This window comes from Coturnix japonica, chromosome 1, assembly GCF_001577835.2.
Source record: "Coturnix japonica isolate 7356 chromosome 1, Coturnix japonica 2.1, whole genome shotgun sequence".
Taxonomy (NCBI): Eukaryota; Metazoa; Chordata; class Aves; order Galliformes; family Phasianidae; genus Coturnix; species Coturnix japonica.
The window spans coordinates 9,274,826-9,293,728 of record NC_029516.1 but is presented as its reverse complement, the minus strand read 5'-3'; the positions used below and the strand labels follow the sequence as shown (position 1 = coordinate 9,293,728).

The following is an 18,903-nucleotide window of genomic DNA, read 5'->3' as shown; positions in this document are numbered from 1 at the left end:
ACCAGAGCTTGCCTCCTCAATCCTTTTCCTGCCTGAAGATCCATTTCAGTAATCTCCACAGCTTTCAATCTCTCCCACTTCAGCTGGCAGCACAAACCCAGTACTGATGAGCCAGCTTATTTTCCCAGAGCCAGACTTTAGCATATTCTTTTCAACTTTTCAAACACTCATAATTCTCAAATTAAGGCATAAGAACTCTTATCCAAGCTGAGTTTTCAAAATTTATAAAGAACCATGTTAATTGCTCAGAAAATCGGAGTTCTGTAAATTATACCCTGACAACCCACCCTGGGTTAAATCTCAGTTTTCTGTCCTGGGGGGAAGATTCCAACATATTCTGAGGTTACAAAATAAATAGATAGATAAATAAATAAGCAGATATTTTTTTATCTGATAAAAAAGATAAATAAAGTAAAATTTTTGCCTTATTGAAAAGAAAAAAGAAAAAAAAAAGTAGATATTTACTTGGTCTTTTCACTTCTTTCATTGAATTATTATTATTATTTTATTTTTTTTAAGCACAGCTACAATACCATTTTAAAACTGGAATGTGTAATGAATAGTTGAATGGTTCCATCCTGTTCCAGCCTCCCCGGGACAGTGGTCACTGCACCAAGCCTGTTAGAGTTTAAGGAGTATTTGGAAATATTGCTTGAATTTTGGGTGGTCCCATGCAGAGCCAGGAGTTAGACTTGATGATCCTTGTGGGATTTTTCCAGTTCAAGATATTTCATTATTCTATCATGGTGATCTGTTTTTACCACAATGATCAAAGAACAGATTTTTTTTTTTTTTCCTTTGATTTATGTGAAAATTATTATCTACTTATTTGTTCCCATGTCCACTTTTGCAAATAGCATCTTAAAGTGGAGCATGTACTGTGTTCACCTAAAAGCAAGAAGAATGGCTGAGAAAAGTGAATTTAGGTATCTCTAACAGAAACCAGATCTCTCCCAGGTATTCATAAGAGTTCTAGATCCAAGCCTAGAGACATGAAATTACACCAGTCATGTATCAGTACATGTAGATTTGTTCTTCTTGAAAAGGATGAATGTCAGTTCATAAAGATAAAGAGAACTACTGTATCATTAGGAAAAATAAGAACATGAATTCTGGTAGTTTTGTTTTATTTTTGAAGTGACAGCTCTAGGGCAGAATTACATAATCATTGTCTTCTCTTGCAGCTTTTCTGCATTTAAAGAAATTTCAGTCCTCTGACATACTAATGTTGTTTCTATATTTCCTGCTTTGAGTCTAAGAGGTAATATTGATCTCTGCCTTTATCTTCTCAACAGCATTTGATATTTGTTATTAAGCTGGCACCATTTGTCACTTTCTTTCACTGAAATGAGTCATCCTCTTAACATTTCCTTTGTGTTTTTTGTTTGTTTGTTTGTTTTTGTTTTTTTATCTAATATAACTATTGATTTATAGTCAACACTTCCTATCTTCTTTGTTAATGGAAGCTACTTTATCCTTCCTTATTGTATTCTTTAATTGCTACCTGTGGATGTTATAGACATGTGGATGATATATCCAGGAGTGTTTTGATTTTATATTCAGGATGGAGTTTCCAAAGATTTTGGTTTTTGTGTATAAGAAAATTAATCTTACTCCTGTTTCTTATCTTACAGGCAGGTTACTGGTAATATACTAAGAAATGCCAGGGAAAGGGACAGCTGCTCACTTTATGCACCCAATCTACTTTGTATTACATAAGACTACCATTCTCCTTGTTGTTTCCTCTTTTCCACATCCTTAGGCTTACATCAACCCATGGTTTTTAAAACTAAGTAGTCTGCAAAATGTTTTAAAGGAAATGGAATAAGTTCATGATATCCAGGAAGAGGGGGATTCAATACCTTGGTCACAAGCATTTTATTCCCAAACCATAAAATAAATGGCAACAGGGCAGAAAAAAAAAAAAAAAAAAAAAAAAAAAAAAAGTATATATATATATATATATACATATATACTTTTTCTACAGACAACAAACTCCATAAGTTTAATACCCCACTGCTTATGAAGCTGCTGATTAGGGAATAATTAATTGAGTTTCCATATATCTCATTTGATCCACAATAATAATGTGCAAAGTGGAAATACCACTGCAACAGTCAGAGCTCCTGCAGCCAAGTCATCAGCCCATCAAATATAGAAGTATGCCCCTAAATGAGCCTCACTGACACACTCAGCTGTCATGCATATCTTTAAACACAGAAAGGTCTTGTTTCAAAGCAGATCAAGAGAACACAATTGACATCTCTGCATACTGTTAGATTCACAGGGCTTTTCATTTGTGCACTCCTGAGTTATTCAAATGATCTAATGCTGAAATGCATCAAGAATACAAAGTTCTTATCCCTAAATCTTCACCAGCATTTCATAGGAAAAATAACTCAACTCTGCACTGATATTACCATCTCACTATTGATTATTTGCACTGCTACTTCTTCAAATAATGGAAGCTGGGGCTTCTTTGGCTTCAGGAAAAGGTTTCAAGGCATTCTGACTCAGCAAGAAGTCATCATATTAAAAATCTTCCCATCGGGAATCAGATCAGAAGAGACTGAATAAAACTGGATTTTGCCACTAACAATAACAACAACAAAGATTACAATAGTGTTGGGAAAGCAGTTTATCTTCACTTTGAAGACAAATAATTATCATAATTGTATGTGCTACTATATTTATCAATATTCTAAATTACAGTAATTCACACATCCGTTTTCATTGATCACATTTTTTCACCAATAGAAAACTGATTTTCCACAGTACTCAAATGTAACACCTTTATGTGCCCCTACATATCATCAGTTTAGCACAGTCTGGTTCTTGTACAAGCTGACGATTTATGTGAAACAGAAAATAAGCCATCATGTGATTGTAGTATTTATCCTCTTCTCAATTTCCTTTACAATGTATGTGCATACTACAAACATTTCAGGAAATTAATCATCCTCGTGGGAACCTGGGCAGCAGTTTCTGCATGCTTCTACGTACAAACATGAATAATCTCACTAGATACTGAAGTAGTACTATTGTATACTTCCCTATATTTGAAAGAATCATGTTCTGTTTTTTAACTGAGTGAACATCTAGGCTTAATTCTAATCTGTTTACTCTCTTAGAACATATTGATCCCATAATTTCTGGCAGTAAACTGCAAATCCTATTAGAAACAGCCATTAGCCCGGATGATAAATCAGTGTCTTGACAATGGCATCATATATACATCACAATAAAAAGCAGCTGTAGATGACTCCTAGAGTCTGCCAAAACATGCACTAGCTTTTTAAAGCAAACAATGATATCAGCAGCTGTAATGCTGTAGCACATTGACCTGAGCCTTGGGACTGTGGTTTTAACAGTAAGAATGCATTTCTCACTAACACAGAACATAACAGAACTTAGTCTCTTTCTGACTCAGGCAATAAAAAAAAACTAAATGTATTAAAATGGATGGGAGGAGGAGGTGAAGTCTTGTTACTGAGTCTTAGCAATTGTCTGATTTCCAGCCCAGACTAGGCTGTGTGAAATCAGTTCCTGAGGCCGGCAGACAACAACAGTCCATTAACTCTCTTTTTTTTTTACTTCACTCTGGAAGATCCTTTGCCAATTTCATCCTGATAGAAAGATAGATTTTTGTTATATTTTTATCTTATCTTTTGTACATCTCCCTTTTTAGCAGAATATGCTTCTGACTCCTCAGTAGGGTTTAGCCACACACTTAAACCACAGTCTAGCACTTCTTAAGGAACAGATCTTGAAATCATAGGGAAATTCAACATTTAGCCCTATATTGCCAGTTCCAAGGGAAAGATAAGTTTGTTCATTCACTGTCTACATACCGGGATCTCCAGCCACTGGATGTTCAACATTAAAGTTTTATCATCATAAAGAACAATCTCACGTGTCCTGTGATACAGCTTACTGTCTTAACTTACAAGATGCAGATACTGCACAATGAGTTTTTACTCTAATCCTGAACAGTTTAATCCACACTATCATGTTGCTCACGTTTTCGTTGATCCCGACACATTCTGACTGGCAGTATTGCTCCCTTCTGTCTCTTTCCTTTAAAGAAATAGTTATCTTTTTTAGTGGGAAATTGATGCCAGTGTAACAAATTACTTGCAATACACGTGCCTAATATGGTAATGCTGCTAAGTCAGTGCTCAATCTTGCACATCTCAAAGAAAAAAGTTTTAAAAAACACTACAGAAAAAAAAAAAAACCAATCAAAAACCTAAACAAAAACACTGCAGTCTCCTAATATGAGACATGAAGAAAACCAGCAAAACTAAAGAATGTCCCATCAGTCCTTGTTGATTTTCTATTCACAGCAGGTACAGCGTATTAAGCAGCCAGTCTGAAGCATCTGTCGATACCTCAGGCTGCAACAAAGCGGCTGCTACTTATAGGCTAGCCCTGGCTGTAAGAGTTCTCTAGGGAGGCTCAAATATTACAGACTCATGTTAAAACTGCTACTGGAACAAATACATTTTTGCTTGGCTGCAATATTAAAAAGTGATGCTCGACCAGTAATTAAATAAGCTGCCAGATAATACAAAATGTATTGGGCCAGTAAATGTATGCAGATGTCACTACAGAGAGTGATCTAGTAAACAAAACAGGAAACAAAGCACTAGCTCAACATATTAACCTTTCTGGGTTAAGCAGGCTGTGAGTAATGAACAGCAATAGGATGATTCAAAAAAAAAAAAAAAAAAAAAGTCACAAAATGATCTCCCCATCCTTGCCAAGCACAGTGAACATGAATGTGTTAGTGAAGTTTCTGATCCCCACTTGGTGCACGTCCACTTTATACTAACCATTATCTTCATCTTTTTTATTTAAGGACTAACAATTTAACATGCTTCATGCCATATAAAACCAGAGTTTTCAGTTTGGTTCCCTCAACATTTTTATCAGTTGTCATGCCATGCAAAAATTTCTAACAAACATAGACAATTAGTCTTGTCTTTGCATGAAACAGCTGCCAGTCTGCTCTCTGCTTAGCTAGCCAGCATGTCAAGAATGCCTCCTGGACTAAATAAATAAATACACAGATGGATAAATAAATAAATCTCCACATAAAAGGCTTTTACTGCAACACCAAGACAGGCAGCCAGCCATCAGCTTTCAGTAATGGTTGGCTGAACTACAGAAAACTGGAGAGATCTTTAGTAGTGAACCATGAATGAACTGGGCAGTTTGGATTAGGATATGAAAGAACTTGTTTCCCCAGGTATAAATCTTGGATCTGGCATGTCAAACAATGGAGATTAGTAATTCTTACAGTTTTAAGCTTGAAAGTTTGACAGTGCTTCCCTTTCAGTTTATATATAAATATTAAGGTTGTTTTGAAACTACTTGAGCTATTCACCTTCCACATGCTTCAGCTGTTACTTTCTTAGGTTAATCACATGCTGTATATATGAGCATTCTGTGAAGAGTTTAAGGAAATAAGACCGATATAAGTCATTCCTTGAAGAGAGAGAATTTTATCATTACTGTCTGCCTTGTCAACACTTCTTAGTTCATGCATTATTTACCTGCTAAACCATGGTGAAAGTGGCGGAGCAATAATGCTCTGTTTGAACCTCCAGCTGCCATCTATGCAAAACAGGTTGAATGCCAAAGATATATGAAATATTCATGCTTTCCCTTTTTTCGTAGCTGACAACATCCTAATGCACAGAGGACTTTAAGGCCGAATATATTGGTCGTTTCTCTTCTACTCAAAATATCAAGAAATATGAAGGTATAGGTAGCATTCCCTTCTTGATATTACATCTTGATATAGAAATTAGCCTTTAATTTATGGATTAATTTAACTTATTATTCTGGATTATAATTTAATTTAATTAGGTCTTTAATTTATGGTTTTCACAGAGACAGTCACTCTTTAGCTTTTTATAAAAAACTATAATGTTTGCTTCTAACCTGCCCACTAGGTACAAGATTCAGAAGTTCCTGAGATTTGAGATTTAATCAGGATGAATAGGAGTTTCATTGGGTTTAGAATTTATTTACTTTATCAGCCATGTCTCGTGGCATATAGAACACTTAAAATCTGTTTTCCCCCAGACTTTTTTTCATCCCATTTTATGCTGTTTCTATGTAGAATTAATTGTGCCAAAGAGAGCTCCAGTCAACTTACAGATGAGTTTGAAGTTGTAGATGTGCACATCTATACTATGAAAGTAGTTTTTTACTCCAGATATCACCCACATCTTTAAACTGAAAAATGTATTATTTTGCAAGGTTTTTTTTTGTTGTTTTTTTTTTTTTTCTGACATGAATGAAAATTTTAAATGCAGTTTTCAGTTGCAATAATGTAGATACCATGCATCACCTTACTACTTGTCACTGAAAGCAATGTTGTAGCCTCAAACAAAAGATATCTTTTATAATATTGTGACAGTCTACATTTCACCTTCATTGCTTCCTAGGTATTGGAAATAACAGTATTATGGCCTTGTAATAGTCTTGTGATTGTTTTTTATATGAAACTGTAAAAACGCTGAATGAGCATCACACCCCTTTCTGAATGAAGTGTTTTGGGAATGTTTTTAAAAGGGTTATAGAAAAGTTTTCATTTTCTAAGAAACTCATGCAATTACCCATTTGAACACAAACGTAATAAACTGTATAAGAAAAAGATATTGGACATAAAGTGATCTTAAATTTATAATTGCATGTATTATATTTTTTATAGAAATGCTGAAATCTCTCTTCTACTCCTTCATGAACAGGGAAAAAAATAAAAAATAATAAAAAAAAATTATTACCAGTTACTACCAACTTCAATGTCACAAGTGTCAGATGGATTTACTGAAACATTCTGATTTCATTTATCCCCAAATGTCCCATTTTAAACTGTCATAAAAAATTCCCCAGCTACTCTCACAATGTGTTGGTACAAAATACTCTTAAAGGAGCTGTCAAGGTTCAGAAATGTCAAATATAAGACTGTAGAGAAATATTCTCCTTGGAGATATTTTGTAAATGATACCTTCCTAGCTTTCCTCTAAGCCAAAAGCATTAAAAAAATAATAATATTAATAAATTAAAAAAAAAAAAAGTCAGTGATCAGCTAAGAATATGATACACTATGTTACTTAAATTGCTTAGCTTACTGTGAAGAGTTCCACTGAAGTGCCTGAAGTGCAGGGGGGATCATGACAGTCCCTTTTCTCATATCCCCATTATGACAAAAAAAATGTCACCAAAGGTGTGAGTAACTGAGAACTAGATTTTTTACTTCCTTGGACCTCAAACTGACAACAGAATTTCTAATAGAGAAAAGAAAAGCAAGGTGAAGTGAAGATAGAGAGGAAGTTCATTTGGCCAAAAGGCAGTAAGACCAGAATTTCAACAGTAAAAGATGAAATACGGAGGTAACAAGAAACCTCAGTAAGGTCAAGTCAGTAGATGGTAGCTATAATTCAACACTGCAGACTGAAAATCAGGAAAGGTTTAAAAATCTAAGTGATAAGGTGAAGGAAGGAAGAAGGAAGACTGGTGACTGGAATATTCTAAACAAAATTTTCAGTATATTGTAATTTTATATCTGCTGAAAAAAGTCAGTGATTTATTACCCAGACAATACCATCAGAGTACAGAAAGGTAATAACTAGAGCTTAATTATTCTAGATATAATTTCAGTCAATATACTGTCTTTGAGTATCTGCAGAAATATAATACTGCAGATTCAATATCCACATACCAATTAGCATACAGAAAATATATATATATTTCTCCCAAACAATAATAACAGGCAGAAAAAAGTAATAATAATCTCCACAATGGCCACAACACATCTTAATTTATGTGAGTAAGCATTTCAGAAAACTGCATACAGCAGAAATTTGATAACAAATTTACACAGAAAGTTTAAACAATCAGCAGCAAAAAGCTATTGAGTGCATTTAAACTCACTGAGTAAGATCCCCCTGTGTATACCCTACTATGGCTCCATTGATTTCACTTAGGAGTTTATAGAGTCTAGCATTCGCTCAAGTCGATAGTGCTGAACCAATTGGTATCATCTGCAGATTTTGCCCTGTATGCATAAAACTAAGGGTCACACTTTCCCTGCTCAGTTTCTGTCCTGTTGAAACTGTCAGCTTCTTCAGACTCCACTGAATTCCACTGATGGACCTAAAACCAAAATCAACCTTACACTTCCTTGCAAAAAATACAGTTGCATGAAAACACAGTATTTCCATGAAGGCACTTGAAAACAAATGTGAAAAGAAAAAAATGAAGGAGTCTTGAATCTTTTGCGTAGCCCCTAGAGTGAGCCTCACAATCCACAAATTAAATACACTTCTTCACTCACCTCACGAAATCTCTCAATAGCTGCCTCAACACAACACACAGCAGAACCACACTGGTTTTGAGTCTTAACCTCCTTTCACAGGTGTGGTGAGATGCAGCCTCCAAAGAGAAAGCAAACTTCCCCTTCTCTTTTGGATGTGATGTGCAGGCTCAAGAAGAGAGATACTCAAAGTGAGCATGCTCAGTAGCAGGCCACTAAGTGAGGCAGGCATCAAAATGGCATTAAATTGACGTCACAAAAGCACCTCAGTGAGGTGTGAAGATGCAGACCATCAGGCTCTGAGAGAGAATAAACTTGCTAGGAACAAAATGGGTAAGAACTGTTTGAAAATTCTACTAAAATAAAACAGTAAACTGATACTGATTTTACATTATACTTCACATTGTTGCTTCTTATCCAGAAGGCCTCCTGCTCTACTTTCTGCCTGTACCCTGAGCACAACGTTCCCACAGTCACACACAGTTTGGTTATTTTTCACTTACTATTTTTATTATTATTTTATTATTATTTTTTAACAAATTCGAAGGTTTAAACAAGTACCACTATTTCAGTATTTGTACTGTAAATAAACTGTCACCAGCTATGCAACTTGCTCAGGTACAGAAAATGTCACTTTCTTGTAAAGAAGCACAAAGCACATGATGTAGCTGGAGCTGTCAAGCACAAAGCAAACTCTCATATCTGTCAGTATCCAAGCTATTCAAACACTAAAACACATGTCTTTATGCATATATATCTAGTAAATGCAGTCTCAGAAGCGATTCTTCTTCATTGTATTAATGAATAAGAATAGTGATTTGCATATTTAAATGAATAATTCAGTAACTATTTGATTTTTTATTTTATTTTATTTTATTTTATTTTTTCTGAACTTCCAGGAATCACAACTCCTGGGAAACTAAGGGCCAAAGACAGAAATGTAGAACATGTTAGATCAGATTTCCAGAATTTGTAAAGCCAAAGAGCAACAAAAGTTAGACCATATATTATGAAAAGTATGCCTTTCATGTAAATTCCCAAGAACAATAATCACTCAGTAAATGAGCCACTCACAAACTCAGACCCTGCTAACGAAGTGCCTCTTTCTTCTAAATACATGAAGCTAAGCATGCAAACATAGGAAATCAGGAGAACAGAGGCTGCCTGCTTAATGCCACTTTGGCTCTCCTGGGACCATCCATGATTAAACCTGAATAATTTCAGAACTCTCCTAGCAGACCAATTTGCATGGATTTATATTTTTTTTGTAACAATGAATTAAATTATTGCAAAACAAATACATATTTATTATATTACATATTTATTATAGATAATATATTTTTTGTTGTACTGAACTTTCTACCATACTCTACACTGAGATGGGCATAGAAAATTGCAACTTTTATGTCAAACTGATAATTCTCACATTTCTGCTGCAGACAAACTGATAAAGGAGAGCAAGAAGAATAATGTGATAAAGTCCTGCTGCAGGCTTATTTCTCTCATTGAAGCAGTGTCATGTGTAAACTGTGATTTTGACCCGAAACTTACCATGATCTTATCATACCTTTAATATTCTTTCAGTAGATGATTTTACTACAGATCTTAGAACTTCTGGTCAACAGTTCAAGAAGAATGAAATTCTCATTCATTCAGAAACACCCATTCTTTAAAAATCTGCTGTTGAAAAATTATCAGCTACATTGTGAATGATAATTCCTCTTTCACCATGAGCACTGATTTCTTCTCATACACAGCAATTTTGACAAAGAAAGACAAATCAGACAAATCAGTAAATAATAAATATAGTACACTAAGACATAACATCGCTAGTAATGCAGATGGTTTTTGTTTGTTTGTTTGTTTGTTTGTTTTTGTTTAAAATATGTATGTATACATATAGATTGGGAGGGAAAAACAAATTATAAAAGATAAAATAAAGTCTCCCCTACTGTATTAACTTCCAAACATGTAAATTCATAACACTGCCCTTGGACTTGATGTTCTGATGCATTATTTAACTAATGAGATTTCCCTGGTAAATCTGAAACTTATTAGTACACAGTCTCACTATTTAATCAGTTCTTACTTGAAAATACAATCATCCATAATATTTCTCGTTATATCACAATCAGAAGAGAAACTGATAATGGAAAAAGAAAAGGAAGGAAGGAAAAAAAAGGAATTACTTAATTACTAATGATTTTAAATATCTGTGCAGTACTTAATCAAACAATAGGGAATATTAACAATTTTTTATACAAAAACAACAACAAAAAACTACACGAAATTGAAAGAAACCTTAGAACACTTGCTTATAAGCTAAAAAATATAACTATATTTTCAACAGATTTTATGCCAAGTTTACTTATAGCAAGTAAGCAAGTTGAAATACTTCAACAGTACAAATTTATAACTCTTCCCATTTCAGCAACTCTTTCTTATTTATGTCAAAGTATACATCTCAACAGACGTGGTTCACTGGGAACTAAGAGCTACATAACTAATTTATGTAAGTGTTAACACATTAACACATTTTTCCTTAATGTGTTATCACCAGACGATGGACTACATATCTGACCAACAGAACCATGTTCAAACAGGGTAATCACTGTAAAAACTGTTAAATTCTTTATTTATCCATATCTCTATTTCACATTCATTGTCTCTGCTTTGGGAAAGAGAAACACTGGACCAGATACCTTCCTGCCTTCCCCTTCACACTGAATTATTCTGTTTTCAAGAAAGGCAGTGGTATATGTGACTATTAGAACTTCATACATGTAAAGCTTTAGGGTATGATTAAATGAGAAAAATATGTAATGGACAAAGGTATTGCTTGCTTTCCATATCACTTGACAGTGAATTTTCTATGCAATTGTGTGTCATAGAAAACAAAAATTATCATTTCTGTGTACACATAAAATAGCAACATGAGGTTACCTGTGCAAGATACCCTTCTTCAGTCCAACTCTCAGGTAGATAGCCATATAATGATTACACACTTCATAAAACAGAAGCAATGTAAAACACAGGACATGCAATTTTTAGTTCTTCATACTTTTATTCCAAATATTTATTTTTATGCTAAGCGTAATGCTAATGTAAATACTTTAAAAATGGAGAAATAATGCATATGTCAAGAAAGGTAGATCAAATTTTACAAACCCTTTTGAAATTCATATTTTTATATAAAATCTATCAGTGATCTTAAGCATTTACTTGATAGAATCAAAATCATTTGATTTTTTTTATGTTCATCTGATGGCTAAATGAGAATAAAATAGCTTTAGAAAGAAAAACACTTCCAATTTTATGGCAATGGAAATTTTATTTTCTAGCATTTATTTCAGCTAAAGGTAATATCATTATCATCCAGTACTCCAAGTGACATCCCACACAGACAAGTAGTATTTTTCATTTCTCATTCATTTGAACCCTTCCATTATAGCAGTGTCACATAGCAAATTCTATAGAGACACATCAAATCCTGACAGGAAAGCATTAGCTTCTGATTTCCCTATTAATATCGACTATCCCATTTTCAAGTGCAACGAATGATGCTATAATCACTGTTTTCCAAAGTGTTTTCAATACTGTGTTAACTTGCATATTTTCATGCTTGCCACACAAGCTGAAACAGGCTAACAGAAAATACATGCTATGCATGCAGATGGCTTGACACACAAATGTTTTCCTTGTCAGCTACATAAATCCAGACCTTGGCAATGCATAGGAGAATAATTATGGAAGCAAAATTAAGCTAGACAGTGTGCAAATACTACAGGAATGTGTTGCGAGGTTTATGATGCACAGAAGACCAAATTGAGATATGAGGGGAGGAAATTAGCCAAGGTAATTCATGACATAGTTCCAGAACTCAAGAAGCATGAAGTGGCTTTCAGCATAAACCTCATTTATCCACTGTGTTGCCTTCCCATGGGTGTTTTCCTGTTTTACAGGTAGCTGGTTTCACTGGCAATATGCCAGTTCTGGAAACTGCTGTTGGAACTGCTCTTTAGCAGCAACCTTCATGACAAAATTCATCTTTGGGAAAATTGGACAGTAGCAAAACTGTCAGCACTCTATGGTAAGAAAGATGTAATTTTTGTTTTTGTTTTTGTTTTTTTTAACGGCAAGCTGTATGCATCCTTTTAATCAACAAATGCATAGGTAGCAAAGCTGAAGGCAGAGGAATTAGCTAAGTAGGCAAGCTAGGCTATTCTTCCCTTATTTTCTTCTCATGCTTTGAAGAAGATGACCATGCATTCCTTGGGCATCTATGACAGAATTTTGGTTGTGTTTTTGGGGGGTCTTTTAGAATGCTTTAACACCACTTAGTATTCTCTTTAAAAATGAAGACATTAGTTTTCCCACATTATTTATCAAATGAAATAGATTTCATGATAAATAAAGACAGCTGTGACAGAATAGTCTTAATTCAGAGGCAGAACCAACCATGCAGATGTATTAGGCTCCATGAAAAAGGCTGAATAAAGGTTTAATCAGACACTCATTAAATATTATGCAAACAAAACCAAGCAAAAACTGATACTGTGGTTTGTGAACTAAAGAACCTATTATAAATAAATTCATCTGTCACCACAGCATTTTTATTCAGCTATGATAACAATAGGCTTATCCATGATAATTAAAAAAAGAAAAATGCTTAATTTTCTCAAAAATAAAAATTTCTCATCCATAATCTGTCTCCAAGCTATTGCTGTTCCTTCATTACCCCATTAAAAAAATCCAGTTTCTTCCTAATTTGTTACTAAACTTCCTCAGGCACTTACTGCTCTTCAGAGTCTGTCATACAGGGGAATACATTGCTCATGGATTTTCTGTATCAAATACAAGATTCTTGACATTATTTCTATCATGACCAAGGCATTAAAAAAAAAAAAAAAAATTACCTAGTGTTAGATATAATTACCACTGACAGAACAGGGAATAAATAAATAAATAAATAAATAAATAAATAAATAAATAAAGGTATGTTGGCTTTTAAATAGGTTTTCCACTCTTCTGTCTTTTACACTTATTAATAAATTGGACAGAGAAATCTGATCTGATCTCTATCTGTTCCAATACAACCTAACAGCAGGACCTTTAAAAAAGAAAAAAAAAGGAGAAGGAAATGCTTATTCACCCAATATGAATGCTGCAAAACTTGTTACAGATCTCAGAGAGCTAAAAGTTTACATATGTTAGCACAGACCAGACATTTTCATAGAAAGGAAGTTTACCAAGGGCTATTAACACAATTAAAGCCATCTGTGGCTGGGGAACTCCCAGATGGCACACTCTTGGAGGCGAGGAGTGCGTTGCTGTGACTAAGTACCACTGTGTGTGCTCTGTTCTTACACCCCATCCTGGACATTTGGCTTTTGACTGTGTTGGAGGTAGGACTCCATGTGACAGACTGTCCATCCCAGAATGCTCTTCTGGCAGTGAGAAAACACCAGAAGCCAACACCTGCATAATCTGTATACTTCTCAGTGTGGTAGAAAGTAGAACACTGATTGTGAAGAGGTATCAAAAAGCAGTATTTTCACAGCCTCAAATGATTCCCAACCCAAAACAATTCTACTGCTCCTAAAACAAGACCAAACAAATTCCATGCCTGAAATCCTTAGCTAGGAACACATAGAGTCATTGTCTTCTATGGTGGAAAACAAATGTTCTGGTCTGCTTCCTTTCAGCAGGACTTTATTATATCTTCTGTGCTTCCAGGCAGGACTGGAGAGAGTAAATATATGGTTGGTACACCTAATCACACATCATGTCTCTTTGCCCTTTTTCTAGAGACACAGTAACCAGCAACACTTAAGTGTGATAACACATACAAATAAATACATTCAGACTTCAGCATCCAAAAAGCATTGACAGAAGCATAATGGACAAAGAAGAAATAGCATAGACAAAAATACTTATAACTGAAGATTTTTTATGCAGATTAAAAATAAGGTGAACATAAAATGAAAGCAATGGTGCAAGACTGGGACAAGCAAATTCAGTCACACCTTTTCAACCAGCACTGTTAGTTAATATTGCAAATTTATTTATTTTTTATTTTATTTCATTTTTGGTCTATGATTGGAAGCTTCTCTTTGTTCTTTTGAGTAATTTTATCAGATATTATGAAAAGAAAAAAACTGACAAATATGCCAGAGTGGGAACATGATGCTGTGCTACATGGTGATGTTTACTCTGGGACTAATGAAATCCCACATGTAATATAATGCTTTTCTGAAAAACTGATCCCTTAGCTTTTTACAGACTAATTTTTTCTAGCCAGCAACCCTACAGCCTCTTCTTGAGTTCCTTTAAAATAAAATGCTGATACCTGCTGCTTCTGGCCTGGGAGCTGCTCACACCAATTCTCCTATACCTAAGAGACACAGGGCAGCAGGTACGCCTGGAGGCATTTCTCCAGCAGTGGCAGATTATGGACCTCAGAAAGGTCAATGACTTGAGGCTAGATTGTGGTTCTGCTTGTGTGGGAAATTCCTGCAGCCTTTTTAACAGACAGGGTATAAATTGCCTATCTTTGCTAGCAAGATCACCGGGGTGCGTCAAGTAAACAGTTATTTCAGAAGTGCACTGATGTCCTCAGCCACCTCAGAGTCACAGCACTGCAGAGTGCAAGGAAATGTGAATACCCATAGAGGATATTCATTTGTACTTCAGCCAGCCAGTTTGCATTTTCCATTAATTCTCAGCATATTCAATATTCTGTATAATACTCCTGGTGGCCTCTGGACCCTGAGCGCTGAATAACAGTCTGTCTGTTAACTCCTCTCTTAGGACTCCTATTTTCTTGTGGTTTAAGGCCGTCTGCCAAGGCTTGTCTTGATTACATACATTATTTCCCAGGAACAGTAGGGCTGTATGAACTATCAAGTTCATACACAGTGTTTTATCAATGCTACTTTACACCTTCCTAAAAAGACATTTTACTCAAACCACAACGTATCTCTGTTAATTAATAGGGATTTCCTAATTTTATATTGAAGATTTAACTGGTTGTTTGTTTTTATAAATCAGGAGATTCACTAACAGGTAACAGATGCTGAATTTACCCTTCCTGAAATATGTTACTTTGCAAATTGTTTCTTTATACTACCAATCATTTATTTACCACAAGAACAATGAGTTCAGTTTTTAACATTAAATTTGCAGGATTTGAATGATAAATATGCCAAATACAAATTAAAATGTTATCTGGATGATTTCCTATCCAAAGTATGCCTTACAAGTAATTGCTAATTGAAACATTTCTGACTCATCTAATAAAAACATCAAACCCTAGGCGGGTTCACACCTTAAAACCTGTACCTAGAGAACAAAACCAAATCACAGGAAGACGAAGCTGCAGGAAGAGCTGCCTTTCCCCAGCAGAAACACAGCCTCCATAGCAGTGCCTCCCAACCCAGCTGTCACACAGTGCTATCACATGTCAGTCCTTTCAGGGTCACTGGCTGGCAACAGCATCCCAAGAATTCTGTTTTCCTCATTGTTTCTGACACTTCTGAATGAGTATCTACTTGTCTAACCTTGCCGCGCTGCGTAAATGTGGGTTGCAGGATGATGTGTTAGGGACTCTACACTCAGTTTAGAACATTAAAATAAACCTGTAACATGAGCTATGTAAAGTTAACTAATAAGATGTCTGGCCATCTGCAATCAGATTTGCTCCATGAAATACATTCACAATAAAATCATTAATTTTCCAAATAACATCTTGCCATTGGCTAATCTCAAGAATCCATGTTCAGACTCCATCTTTCAAACACATCACTCAGCAAAATGCTCATCCAAAGAACACTTTTCTTCTCAGCTTCTCTGATTTTCCTACCTCTCCGCCCACTGTTTTGAACTTTGTGACATCAAGTTTAGCAGAAACCTTTTCTTTTTTTCTTTTTTCCTTGCAGGATTTCTATACGGGAGTTGCAGGGCACCGAGTACAACCCTTTGAGCTTTATTGTTCCCCTCTGCATCTCATCTCCAGGTTACATGTATCCACTCATGCAACTTCCACCACCATTCAATAACAGCAGTGCTGATGATCCACAGCCTCTTTTTTTTTTTTTTTTCATCACAAACGTCCAATTCATCAAAAATAAAATCTTGTTGTGGCTCATTGATAACCTGCTCAGTCCCAGCGGGCTAAAACAAGACTCTAACTTCCTTCTTTGGTTAAAGAAGTAAATTAGGGAAAAGAACAAGAGAGATATTTAGATTAGTTAAAAGGAAGAAGGTTTACTGTAAAGGTGGTGAGGCACTGAAACAAGTTGCATAAAGAGGTGATGTATGCCTCACACTGTAGACATTCAAGGTCAGGCTGGATGGAGCTCTGAGAACCTGATCTAGCTGTAGGTGTTCCTGTTCAGTGCAAGGGGCTGGACTATCACAGAATCACAGAATCACAGAATGACCCAGGTTGGAAGGGACCTCAAGGATCATGTAGTTCCAACCCCCCTGCCTGGCAGGGCCACCAAACATACACCTTTTACTAGATCAGGTTGCCCAGGGCCTGTCCAACCTGGTCTTGAACACCTCCAAGGACGGGGCAATCCACAACCTCCCGGGGCAGCCTGTTCCGGACCTAACACCTCTCCTAGTAAAGAACTTTCCCTAACATCCAACCTAAATCTTCCCTCTTTTAACTTAAAACCATTTCCCCTAGTCCCTGCTATTGTCAGCCCTTTTGAAGAGTTTACTCCCCTCCTGGGAGTAAGTTCCCTTCAGGTACTGAAAGGCTGCAATGAGACGATGCCCTTTATTCTATGGAAAACAAAAAAACAAACACCTTTGAAGAAGTCACGCTGGCGATATCTTTCAGCAGTTCTACATTATGTTAAACATCACCGTGTCACTGATCCCTATACATTATCACCTGTAATTTCTCTTAAGTCAATTGGGGCACCCATTTACATCTCAGCTTTCTGTCCATGCAGCTCCATGTGCAAAGAGATGCCAGTAAGGTAACATCTGCAGCAAGCACAGCCAGGGATTATTCAATTGTAACTATTACGGAGCTAGTAGAGAAAGATGGGTACAGGAAAAACAAACAAAAACAAACAAACAAAAAATATTTAAAAGAAAGAAAGAAAGAAAGAAAAGAAAGAAAGAAGGAAAGAAAGAGAGAAAAGAAAAGAAAAGAAGAAAGAAAGAAAGAAGAGAGAAAGAAAGAAAGAAAGAAGAAAGAAAGAAAAGAAAGAAAGAAAGACAAGAAGAAAGAAAGAAAGAAGAAAAAAAGAAGAAGAAAAAAAAAAGTCTATTTCTATTCTAAATTTTGCCAATTGCTTGGACTTGATTATAGGTGAAGTGAGCTTGGGAGGACCGAAACAAGCGCAGAGTAGAAGCAGACCGGTGCCCACGCGGGACCGCAGCACAGGAGGCACGGAAGGAGGGATCGGGATTGAAGGAGCCGAACGTGGAGTCCGCAGCGCTCCTGCAGCGCCACCTGCCGGCAACTCCGCCGGGACCGCGCAGAGGGCGCCAGCTGCAGAGAGAGCGGAGCGCCCGACAGCGGGGACTGGAACCTCAAAGAGCATCCTCGGAGCTGCGCTGATAAAGGAATGAAGGAGCAGAGCACCTTTGGTGGTAGCGTCAGTCACTGTCACAGAGCCGTACACTAAGCCTGACAGCTCCTCAGGGTCTGATTTTAAAAGAGCGTATTAATTATCCTTATCTGTCTGTGATACGCTGGTTGCAAATTGTTCAGATAAATGGCGCCGCTTAGAACCTTCCACGCGAGCAGAATAATACGGCTGTAATGCCTTTAGATTGGAAAGTAAAATGCGATCTTCAGTTTTATACACTGTTATATTCTACAACGCTAGGGAAGATTTCTTTCTGAAAACAGAAGCAAAATCCTTAAGTACCTTAAGTACCCATCTCACTGAGCAGCACCTCACAAATCCTGAGATTATTTCCTTCTCAATTTTATTACTCACACCTTTTGCAAGTGTTTCTCTGCTATAAGAGGCTTCATTACTACCAGAGTCCCAGCACAGATTTCATTGAAAACCATTTCTAAATATCCCAGCATTTGTGCCTGATTTCCCTGTGTGAAAAAAAGGCTCTGGTTTCTGCGGTATGACTGAGCACCAGTAGCACTGCCCTCTGTTCATCTTACCGGGAACAAGCACATAGAGGTGACAGAGTAAAACTTCACCCATCATCCCTTCTATTTCCGAGCAGAAATTGCAACGTTGATTTTAGCGTTTAGAACTCAGCAACCACTACAGCACCCAAAAGCACGAGTCCCAGTGGGATTTAAGAGCATAATAAGAATCATGAACATCATTGATGTATTACAATGCTCCTGCTTCTGCTGCACAGGGGAGTTGGAGGGAAGCAATATGCAAACAATCACCTCACTATCGCCTCAACAGTGTCAGCTTAATTAATGCTAACTGGAACACATCATATTCCAGGCAGGTTACCTTGTCATTTGTATTACACCTTAGTAGTGAAAGATGCAGAGGGATTAAATATTGTACCCGTGACCTTTGCTCACCAGCAGGCAGCTTGAAAATGTTTTCTGAATTTTCATTTGCAGT

General features: G+C 36.2%; 1 protein-coding gene and 1 long non-coding RNA gene across 13 annotated transcripts in view; one reads left to right on the top strand and one right to left on the bottom strand.

Annotated features, from left to right (window-relative positions):
* The window catches only part of CACNA2D1 (calcium voltage-gated channel auxiliary subunit alpha2delta 1), a 325,793-nt gene that overhangs the window by 171,905 nt on the left and 134,985 nt on the right, over positions 1 to 18,903 (bottom strand). The window lies entirely within an intron of this gene.
* LOC107322031 lies at positions 8,588 to 18,097 on the top strand. 2 transcript variants are annotated; one of them, XR_004305992.1, is made up of 3 exons: positions 8,588 to 8,662; positions 12,292 to 12,419; positions 17,658 to 18,097. It is a non-coding gene; the product is annotated as an uncharacterized LOC107322031 (long non-coding RNA). The 2 variants fall into 2 exon arrangements; XR_001558783.2 differs by lacking the exon at positions 17,658 to 18,097 and adding an exon at positions 16,267 to 16,350.